This window comes from Oncorhynchus kisutch, linkage group LG13 (genome assembly GCF_002021735.2).
Source record: "Oncorhynchus kisutch isolate 150728-3 linkage group LG13, Okis_V2, whole genome shotgun sequence".
Lineage (NCBI taxonomy): Eukaryota > Metazoa > Chordata > Actinopteri > Salmoniformes > Salmonidae > Oncorhynchus > Oncorhynchus kisutch.
Window position 1 is genome coordinate 1,298,233 of NC_034186.2, and position 12,196 is coordinate 1,310,428.

General features: G+C 39.4%; 1 protein-coding gene across 1 annotated transcript in view; it reads right to left on the reverse strand.

Moving 5' to 3' along the window:
- The window catches only part of LOC109880527 (gamma-aminobutyric acid receptor subunit gamma-3), a 313,558-nt gene that overhangs the window by 52,012 nt on the left and 249,350 nt on the right, over positions 1-12,196 (reverse strand).

Genomic DNA, 12,196 nt, shown 5'->3' on the forward strand with positions numbered 1-12,196 from the left:
ATGGTCCACTGTTGTAGTCAGACATGAGTTAGCTAGTACCACCATAGCCGCATCCAGTATTTATTTAAGCCCTGGACATGGGTTGCACCTCGGAGACTAATGTGACTGTTTTGTTATTACACTAATTTATAGTGGCATGGAACTACGATGACATTGCTAAAGTAGGCAAATAATTAATAGGAAACAACATTGCCATTTTACGTCGTCAAATTTACTTTAGAGAGATGGTAATGCCATTACTGTTACTAGCAAAGTTTTGAAAAAAGATAGCTAGCAATGCTAACGTTAGCTAGTTAAAATATGGTTAGTTAGCTGGTTCAAGTTAAACTGCATCTAAAGTCAATCTGGCAACATAACAATTATGACAAAAGGTTTTCCTACAAATGATTTGCCTTATTTTGAAATGTGTTTCCAAGAGATATCAGAGTTGTATTGAGGTAGGCTAATGTTAGACAGCTAGTTATGCTAGCGATGATAATGATTCTCAAAATATACATAACCAGCAGTTTATGGTTTCGCCACCGGTATATTAAATAAATAAAACAATTCACCACCACTGGGGACCAACAAACTCCAACCACCTATTCCACATATGGGTACTAAGGTCCAACAACAGAGCCTCATTCATTGAAGGGAAGTGAAGTGGGTGGAGGGGTGATTTGCACATGGAGCTTGGTAAAGGATGCATGAATTGTTTACATAATTGTAATCCAAACCGAACCGTCATTTACTTGTTGTATTAAACTCTTTTTTTTTTTACCAAAATGATCCTTTTTACACTTTGTAGTCAATTGTGACACTACAGTCGTGGCCAAAAGTTTTGAGAATGACACAAATATACATTTTCACAAAGTCTGCTGCCTCAGTGTGTATGTACTCCATATGCATATACTCCAGAATGTTATGAAGAGTGATCGGATGAATTGCAATGAATTGCAAAGTCCCTCTTTGCCATGCGAATGAACTGAATCCCCCAAAAAGGTTTTCACTGCATTTAAAAAAAAGGACCAGCTGACATCATGTCATGACATCATGTCAGTGATTCTCTCGTTAGTGTTTACGAGGACAAGGCTGGAGATCACTCTGTCATGCTGATTGAGTTTGAATAACAGACTGGAAGCTTCAAAAGGAGGGTGGTGCTTGGAATCATTGTTCTTCCTCTGTCAACCATGGTTACCTGCAAGGAAACACGTGCCGTCATCATTGCTTTGCACAAAAAGGGCTTCTTCACAGGCAAGGATATTGCTGTCAGTAAGATTGCACCTAAATCAACCATTTATCGGATCATCAAGAACTTAAAGGAGAGCGGTTCAATTGTTGTGAAGAAGGCTTCAGGGCGCCCAAGAAAGTCCAGCAAGCGCCAGGACTGTTTCCTAAAGTTGATTCAGGTGCGGGATCGGGGCACCACCAGTACAGAGCTTGCTCAGGAATGGCAGAAGGCAGGTGTGAGTGCATCTGCACGCACAGTTAGGTGAAGACTTTTGGCCTGGTGTCAAGAAGGGCAGCAAAGAAGCCACTTCTCTCTAGGAAAAACATCAGGGACAGACTGATATTCTGCAAAGGGTACAGGGATTGGACTGCTGAGGACTGGGGTAAATTCATTTTCTCTGATGAATCCCCTTTCCGATTGTTTGGGGAATCTGGAAAAAAGCTTGTCCGGAAAAGACAAGGTGAGCGCTACCATCAGTCCTGTGTCATGCCAACAGTAAAGCATCCTGAGCCCATTCATGTGTGTGGTTGCTTCGCAGCCAAGGGAATGGGCTCACTCACAATTTTGCCTAAGAACACAGCCATGAATAAAGAATAGTACCAACACATCCTCCGAGAGCAACTTCTCCCAACCATCCAGGAACAGTTTGGTGACGAAACAATGCCTTTTCCAGCATGATGGAGCACCTTGCCATAAGGCAAAAGTGATAACTAAGTGGCGCGGGGAACAAAACATCAATATTTGGATCCATGACCAGGAAACTCCCCCGACCTTAATCCCATTGAGAACTTGTTGTCAATCCTCAAGAGGCAGGTGACAATAAATTCTGACCAACTCCAAGTATTGATTATAAAAGAATGGGCTGCCATCAGTCAGGATGTGGCCCAGAATTTAATTGACAGCATGCCAGGGCGGATTGCAGAGGCCTTGAAAAAGAAGGGTCAACACTGCAAATATTGACTCTTTGCATCAACTTCATTTTATTGTCAATAAAAGCCTTTGACACTTATGAAATGCTTGTAATTATACTTCAGTATACCATAGTAACAAAAATATCTAAAGACACTGAAGCAGCAAACTTTGTGGAAATTAATATTTGTGTCATTCTCAAAACTTTTGCCCACGACTGTAAAATAAAGAAAGACTTCAATGCATGGTGTGTGTCGGCCAGCCAAGCCTCAATGCATACAGGGATAAGGCCTATGTACACCCACAATGAATGGACTTACAGTGCAGTCGGAAAGTATTCAGACTCATTGACTTTTTCCACCTTTTGTTACGTTACAGCATTACTCTAAAATGGATTCAATTGTTTTTTTTTTCCATCACCAATCTACACACAATACACCATATTGACAAAGCAAAACTATATATTTTTTAAACGTTTGCAAATGTATAAAATAAAAAATGTAAATATCACATTTACATTTAGTATTCAGACCCTTTAATCAGTACATTGTTGAAGCACCTTTGGCAGCGATTACAGCCTGGATTCTTCTTGGTTATGACGCTACAAACTTGGCACATCTGTATTTGGTGTGTTTCTCCCATTCTTCTCTACAGATCCTCTCAAGCTCTGTCAGATTGGATGGGGAGCGTCGCTGCACAGCTATTTTCACGTCTCTTCAGAGATGTTAGATTGGGTTCAAGTCCAGGCCCTGGCTGGGCATCTCAAGGACATTCAGATACTTGTCCCGAAGCCACTCCTGCATTGTATTGGTTCTGTGCTTAGTGTTGTTGTCCTGTTGGAAGGTGAACCTTCACCCCAGTCTGAGGTCCTGACCACCCTGGAGCAGGTTTTCATCAAGGATCTCTCTGTACATTGCTCTGTTCATCTTTGCCTCGATTCTGACTAGTCTCCCGGTCCCTGCCGCTGAAAAACATCCCCACAGCATGATGCTGCCACCACCATGTTTCACTGTAGGGATGGTGTCAGGTTTCCTCCAGACGTGATGCTTGGCATTCAGGCCAAAGAGTTCAATCTTGGTTTCATCAGACCAGAGAATCTTGTTTCTCATGGTCTGAGAGTCCTTTAGGTGCCTTCTGGCAAACTCCAAGGGGGCTGTCATGTTCCATTTACTGAGGAGTGGCTTCCGTATGGCTACTCTACCATAAAGGCCTGATTGGTGGAGTGCTGCAGAGATGGTTGTCCTTCTGGTAGGTTCTCCCATCTCCACAGAGGATCTCTAGAGCTCTGTTAGAGTGACCATTTGGTTCTTGGTCACCTCCCTGACTAATGCCAGTCTCTCTTGATTGCTCAGTTTGGCTGGGCGGCCAGTCTTGGTGGTTACAAACTTCTTCCATTTAAGAATGATGGAGGCCACTGTGTTCTTGGGGACCTTCAATGCTGCAGACATTTTTTGGTACCCTTCCCCAGATCTGTGCCTCAACACAATCCTGTCTCGGAGCTCTACAGACAATTCCTTCGACCTCATGGCTTGTTTTTTTTTCTGACATGCACTGTCAACTGTGGGACCTTATATAGACAGGTGTGTGCCTTTCCAAATCATGTCCAGTCAATTGAACTTACCACAGGTGGACTCTAATCAAGTTGTAGAAACATTTCAAGTGTGATCAATGGAAACAGGATGCACCTGAGCTCAATTTCGAGTCTAATAGCAAAGGGTCTGAATACTTAGTTTTTTTAAATCAATTTGCAAACATTTATAATAACCTGTTTTCGCATTGTCATTATGGGGTATTTTGTGTAGATTGATGAGAAACATTTTTATTTAATTAATTTTAGAATACAGTTGTAACTCAACAAAATGTGCAAAAAGTCAAGGGGTCTGAATGCTTTCCGAATGCATTGTATATTAACCAGCCTCATCATAGACTGTAATATCATGACAATGAATGACTCTTACCACAAAACCAGCCTGAAGCAGGAAGCACACTAGAATCATGTAATTGCTTGGCTTTTTTAAATGTCACCTACAATTCCATTTAATCCTTAACATCGTTGAGATAATAATATACCCAGAAAGCATTTTGGCTCTGAAATGAGTAATTTTTCTGCAGGACTATGAAAACATGAAGAAATTAACAATAATAATTAATTGCAGAAAGTGACCTGTGCTGAAACCTACAACACAGATCTGTTGTTTCTGCCAAGAAAAGGGACCTGTGCTGAAACCTACAACACAGATCTGTTGTTTCTGCCAATACAAATGACCTGTGCTGAGACCTACAGCACAGATCTGTTGTTTCTGCCAAGAAAAGGGACCTGTGCTGAAACCTACAACACAGATCTGTTGTTTCTGCCAATACAAATTACCTGTGCTGAGACCTACAACACAGATCTGTTGTTTCTGCCAGTACAAAGGACCTGTGCTGAAACCTACAACACAGATCTGTTGTTTCTGCCATGAAAAAGGACCTGTACTGAAACCTACAACACAGATCTGTTGTTTCTGCCATGAAAAAGGACCTGTACTGAAACCTACAACACAGATCTGTTGTTTCTGCCATGAAAAAGGACCTGTACTGAAACCTACAACACAGATCTGTTGTTTCTGCCAGCACTTGAATATAAAAGGACAGTCAAACACTGTTTAGGAAATGAAATGCAATCATAAAATCCAAATCATGCCTGGTAAACTCACTTGCCAACTCCCTATAACACATTCCAACAGCACCTTCCAAAGACCCTATAGCATATTCAGACACATCCAAGCCAACACTCTAGCATTGTACCGAACACTCAACCAACACTAAATCAGAGATGTTCAGGGAATCTCTCCAGTATTTTTCCTCAAACATCATCACTCAACAAAACAAACGACCTAGTCTTTGAGAGATGGCACAACCACTTCTGGAGAATACCATGAGGTAATAAACTATGCAAGGGGCGGACTTAGTGACCTGAAGGCCCAAGGTAGAATATATTCTGCAGGCCACCCCATGTCTATTTAACAAAATCACGACACATCAACATATCATTGCAGCAAGGTTTTCAGAACTATTGAAGTATATTTTTCAAAACAATTCTGGATCATGTTCTAACCTCACAGAACTATTCTAGATCATGTTCTAACCTCACAGAACTATTCTGGATCATGGTCTAACCTCACAGAACTATTCTGGATCATGGTCTAACCTCACAGAACTATTCTGGATCATGGTCTAACCTCACAGAATAATTCTGAATCATGGTCTAATCTCACAGAATAATTCTGGATCATGGTCTAACCTCACAGAACAAGAATCTCACGGTGTCTCCAGTGCGCTATTCTAGCCCGGTGTCGGGCTAGAATGGGCATCCAGCCAGGAAGGAGGGTGCCGGCTCAGCACTCCTGGTCTCCAGTGTACCTCCTTGGACCAGGATATCCTGCGCCGACTTTGAGTACTGTGTCTCAGGTGAGTCTACACAGCCCAGTATGTGCAGGGAGAAAATAAACATCCAGCCAGGACGGGTTGTGTCAGCTCTACACTCCAGACCTCCAGTACGCCTCCACAGCCCAGTACGTCCTGTTCCTGCTCCCCGCACTCGCCCTGAGTTGTGTGTCACCAGCCCAGTACCACCAGTGCCGACATCAGGCCTACAGTGCGCCTCGGCAGTACAGAGCATCCGACAACAGTACCCAGATCGTCAGTTTTACGAGGGTATGTTTGGCAGCATGAGTGAAGGATGCTTTGTTGCGAAATAGGAAGCCTATTCTAGATTGAGCTGCGACATGGTTCAATGTGCCAGTAACTCAGCACAATCTACTTTTTCATTTTGTTCAAATTGCCAGAGTTTTATTCAGAATCATGAAGAGCTAGTATAACAAATGTGAATCGTATACATTTTTTATGAATGTGAAAATTATTTTTACATTAGCTACATACAACAAATCGTTTCCACATGACATATAAAGCACGCAAATATGACTGAAAAGAATGCCTGAATACTTTCCAGCCAAAAGCTATCATAAAAGATTAATGGCAACATATCTGAACATTTCACTTGACTGGAAAAGTGCCTCAAAATAAGAGTATACACAATGAAGCATACATGTAATGTTTCCACAACCATATTACCTCATAAGAAAGCAATATCTTAACACTTGAAAGAGATACACATATTCTGCACAACATTAAGCTACATTACAAGTAAAGTGCGAGCTAGCATGCAATGTAATGTGAATGGAAATTAATTAGCATAATTGGCCAACCATGCTAACGGACTTTTAGAACCTAGAATAAACATACAAAAATTCCAACAAATTAACACTGCTTTTACCAACGAAGCAAGTCCTTAACTCTCAATATCAAAAACGCACCCACAGTTACCCACATAGATATCTTTCTAAAACCTCAGTGAGAAACAATGGTGGAGGCGTCACGTCAACAACCACGATCATGTTCTTTAATTTAATTTACAGTAAGATAAGGGCATTTTAGCTTGAGTTAGTTTCATCCCCCTTATTGCGTGGTAATGTGTGACATTTTCGGTTAATTTTGGTCTTCAGAACTCTGAACAAGAGAGCTCAGTTTGTTGTTTTTGTAAAGTTGTGACAGTGTTTCCTGACAAAGATTGGTTTATATACTTGTTGATCCTGACAGACTAGCTGGAACTGGTATAGCTACCAAAGTTAACAATTTAACAAGTTAACAATTTCTTCCAGGGAGTGCTTGATAAAACAGGGCTGAAAAAAGATGACAACTGGTCCATGAGAAACGACATCAGCACTGTCTGTGAATCTATGTTAACAACGGCAGGGAAACAGGATTCTCTACTATAGAAGAACAATCAAGGTAAAATAACATTGTTGTGGATGGAATCCCAGAGTCTCCACATGAGACGGAAAAAAATACAAAAAAAAGGAAAATGATCGATGAAAAGCCAGAGGCCAAAAATGCTGATATCAGCCATGAAGCTGCCAGAGAGCATGGGGACATTGTTTCAATCGGCTGTGACAGGCAAATTGTCCACCTGGCGAGAGTAGCTCACTTTACACCCAAACGTTTCTGATTGACTGACGAATAATGTCATTTTTTTACATCTCAGATAAGCTACTGATGACAGGGTGAAAGACAAGCTACATATATTAATGGGCTTAGATGGGCTTAGAAATAAGGTTCATGAAATCAATAACTTGTTTACATCAGATAACATTCATATATTGACCATCTCTGAGACTAATATATTTCCTTTGATGATACAGTTGTAGCAAGGGATATAACGAATACCTATTCTTTTCATTTAAAAAAACTTTATTTAACTAGGCAATTCAGTTAAGTACAAATTCTTATTTACAATAACGGCCTACACCGGCCAAACCCGGACGACGCTGGGCCAATTGTGGGCCGCCCTAAGGGACTCCCAATCACGGCCGATTGTGATACAGCCTGGATTCGAACCAGGGTGTCTGTAGTGACGACTCACGCGTTGAGATGCAGTGCTTTAGACTGCAGCGCCACTCGGGAGCCCAAAGGGGCCCTATGGGGTGGTGTTGCTGTGTATATTCAGAGGCATATTCCCATCAAGCTTAGAGAGGATCTCATGTTAAATGTTATTGAAGTGATGTGGTTGCAGGTTCACCTGCCTCAGTTCAAGCCCATTCTTTTGTGGTGTTGCTATAGGCGACCAAGTGCTAACAGTCAGTATCTGGATAATATGTGTGTATGTGATGTTCATTACGGATAGGCATCCTATCAACGGGGCAGTTTTTGTGTCACGATCGCAGATTTTAGAGAAACAACAAATGTCGGTACATACAAGTGTCTTATATCGGCTGAAAGCTTAAATTCTTGTTAATATAACTGCACTGTCCAATTTACAGTAGCCATTTCTGTGAAAAAATGCCATGCTATTGTTTGAGGAGAGCTCCTAAAAACAAAACACTTTTTTCACCACGAAAGGTTTGATAAATTCACCTCTGAAGGTGAAATGTGTACTTACATTCTGAAATCTTGCTCTGATTTATAATCCAAAGGGTCCCAGAGATAACATGAAGTGTCGTTTTGTTAACTTTTTCATATCCTAAAAGGGTATAGCATACACAATCGATTTTGTATTTTCACTCGTTCAATTTGCAAAGAAAGGAATCTGTGAAAATCTAACCCTAAACGTTGTTTCTACCAGTCAAATCACGTTCGTATTTATTCCTCAGAGATCCTAGAACGTAACCAGACTTCGCTATATCATTAGGGGTGTAGTGTATCCTATAGGACACCAAATATGGTCAGAGAGCGATGCCCTAATGGCACTCCGATGACGAGGGCGGTCTTCACTTGATTGACTGTAACTTTGTCAAATAAGCACCAATCGGGGTCAAACAAAGCTAGCCAATGAGCTGGGTTTTACAGGAGTATCCGGAAACACTGTATCTGTTGTAAAATGTAGCTACTAACCTTGTGCGACAGCCAGTCTTTTCCTTTTGGCCAAAAATTATAAGAATATGGAGAATTATGTTTTGCAAATGTTGAACTTACAATATGGCTACTAATACTGGAAAAGCTAAATCAAAGTCACAGATTTTTTAAATGTCTCCTTCATGATTTGCCCAAATGTACCTGGGTGACTTCACACTAAATGTCATGTACTTTGCTCATACTTCAATTTAAACTTTTCACATACACTTCTGCCATCTTGTGGACACCGTCGGAATTACAACCAGAGTGATGGCTAGATGTGGGATCTTTGTTGCATTTCAAAGATGATAGAAAAAAAAGGAAAAAAAATTCTTTGTATTTTCTTCTACCAGGTCTATTGTGTTATATTCTCCTACATTCAATTCACATTTACATAAACTTCAAAGTGTTTCCTTTCAAATGGTACCAAGAATATGCATATCCTTGCTTCAAGGCCTGATCTATAGGCAGTTAGACTTGGGTACGTCATTTTAAGTGAAAATTGAAAAAAGGGGGCTATCCCTAAGAATAATATATTTTTCATCTATTTTCTGGGTGACCTGAATATTGACTGGTTTTCATCAAGATGTCGCTCAAGAGGAAGCTTCTCACTGTAACCTGTAATCTGGTTCACACTACAGGAACAAGATCATCCACATGTATCGATCACATCTTTACTAATACTGTAGAACTGTGTTCTAAAGCTGTGTCCGTACCCATTGGATGCAGTGATCACAATATAGTGACTATATCCAGGAAAGCCAAACTGGGCCTAAAATAGTATATAAGAGATCATACAAAACGTTGTAATGATTCCTATGCTGAAGCTGTAAAAATGAAGCTGTGTAATGAAGAACATCCAGATGCTACAGTTATTCACAGTTATCACATTTATTCCAGCTATTATTAGTTATTTCAGCTATTATTAGTTATTCCAGCTATTATTAGTTATTTCAGCTATTATTAGTTATTTCAGCTATTCATCAATTGCAACAGTTATTATTAGCTATTACAGTTATTATTAGTTGTCACTGTGTGATAACTGTAATAGCTAATAATAGCTGTAAAAACGAACAACTGTAATAACTAATAATAACTAACAATAACCACTAATAACTGACAACTGTAATAACTAATAACTAATATCGGTGACAATTATTAATCAATTATTAATAAATACCTATCAATAACAGCAATAACCATGATAACTGTGATAATTATTAACACCAGTAATAACTAATAATATTTATGACAGTTGTCACTGCTATTATTAGTTACTATAGTTGTTAATAATTATCACATTTATCATGGTTATTGATAGGTATTACATTTGTTAATCATTGTCACCGATATTAGTTATTATTAGTTATTACAGTTGTCAGTTATTAGTGGTTATTGATAGTTACTATTAGTTTTTTACAGTTGACAGTTTTTACAGCTATTATTAGCCATTACAGTTATCCCAGTTATCACCGTTTTTACAGCTATTATTAGCTATTACAGTTATCCCAGTTATCACAGTTTTTACAGCTATTATTAGTTATTCCAGTCGTTCCAGTTATTCCATTCATTACAGTTATTATAAGGTATCACAGTTCTTAGTTATTATTAGCTATTACAGTTATTATAAGGTATCACAGTTCTTAGTTATCATTAGCTATTACGGTTATTATAAGGTATCACAGATCGTAGTTATTATTAGCTATTACAGTTATTATAAGGTATCACAGATCGTAGTTATTATTAGCTATTACAGTTATTATAAGGTATCACAGATCTTAGTTATTATTAGCTATTACAGTTATTATAAGGTATCACAGATCGTAGTTATTATTAGCTATTACAGTTATTATAAGGTATCACAGTTCTTAGTTATTATTAGCTATTACAGTTATTACAACTGTTTTACGTTATTGCCAGTTATTATGGTTATTATCAGTTATCGCAGTTGTTATCAATTATTATTTGCTATTACAGATGTTATTAGTTATTATTAGTCATTACAGTTTTTACAGCAGTCACAGTTATTATTAGTTATTCCAGTTGTTCCAGTTGCTATAGTTATTACAGTATTATTATCTGTTACACTTGTGTTATCTGTTACACTTATTTCAGCGGTTATCAGTTATTACAGTTATCACTGTTATAATGAGTTATCACATCTGTTATCTGTTACACTTATTTCAGCTGTTATCAGTTATTATTAGTTATTATTAGCTATTACAGTTAACACAGCTGCAATGAGTTATTACAGTTATTATAGCTGCTACAGTTATTATAGGTTATTGCAGTTATTATTGTTGTTTCAGGTATTATGGGTTACCACAGTTATTATAGTTATTGCAGTCGTTATTTGTTATTGCAGTTATTATTATTTACTTATATGAATGCTTCTATTAAGAAATGTACTGTTTGAACTTTTAAGGCCCCGTGAATTGATGAGGAATTGAAAAGTGGTATCGTTTAGTGAGATAAAGCATTTTTTTAAAACACACAAACCCCCCATAACAACGAAGCAAAAACAGGTTTCTAGAATACATTAAAAAAAAATAATGAAATATCACATCAACATCAGTATTCTGACCCTTTACTCAGTACTTTGTTGAAGCACCTTTGGCAGAAATTACAGCCTTGAGTCTTCTTGAGTATGACACCACAAGCTTGGCACACCTGTATTTGGGGAGTTTCTCCCAAGTCCGGGCTCTGGCTGGGTCACTCACGGACATTGAGACTTGTCCTGAAGTCAACCCTGCTTTGTCTTGGCTGTGTGCTTAGGGTCATTGTCCTGTTGGAAGGGGAACCTTCACCCCAGTCTGAGGTCCTTAGCACTCTGGAGCAGGTTTTCATCAACAATCTCACTGTACTTTGCTCCATTCATCTTTCCCTCCATCCTGATTAGTCTCCCAGTCCCTGCCTCTGAAAAACATCCCCACAGAACGATGCTGCCACCATCATGCTTCAACGTAGGGATGGTTGCAGGTTACCTCCAGACGTGACGCTTGGCATTCAGGCCAAAGCCTCCGATATTGGTTTCATCAGACCAGAGAATATTGTTTCTTACGGTCTGAGAGTCCTTTAGGTGAAACTCCAAGTGGCCTGTCATGTTCCTTTTACTGAGGAGTGGCTTCCGCCTGTTCACTCTACCATAAAGGCCTGATTGGTGGAGTGCTGCAGAGATGGTTGTCCTTCTGGAAGGTTTTCCCATCTAAACAGAGGAACTCTGGAACTCTGGAGTGAACATCGGGTTCTTGGTCACCTCCCTGAGTAAGGCCCTACTCCCCCAATTGCTCAGTTTGGCCGGGCGGCCAGCTCTTCCATTTAAGAATGATGGAGGCCACTATTTTCTTCGGGACCTATTTTCACCTTGTCATTATGGGGTATTGTGATGTCATTATGGGGTATTGTGATGTCATTATGGGGTATTGTGATGTCATTATGGGGTATTGTGATGTCATTATGGGGTGTTGTGATGTCATTATGGGGTATTGTGATGTCATTATGGGGTGTTGTGATGTCATTATGGGGTATTGTGATGTCATTATGGGGTATTTTGATGTCAGTATGGGGTATTGTGATGTCATTATGGGGTGTTGTGATGTCATTATGGGGTGTTGTGATGTCAGTATGGGGTATTGTGATGTCATTATG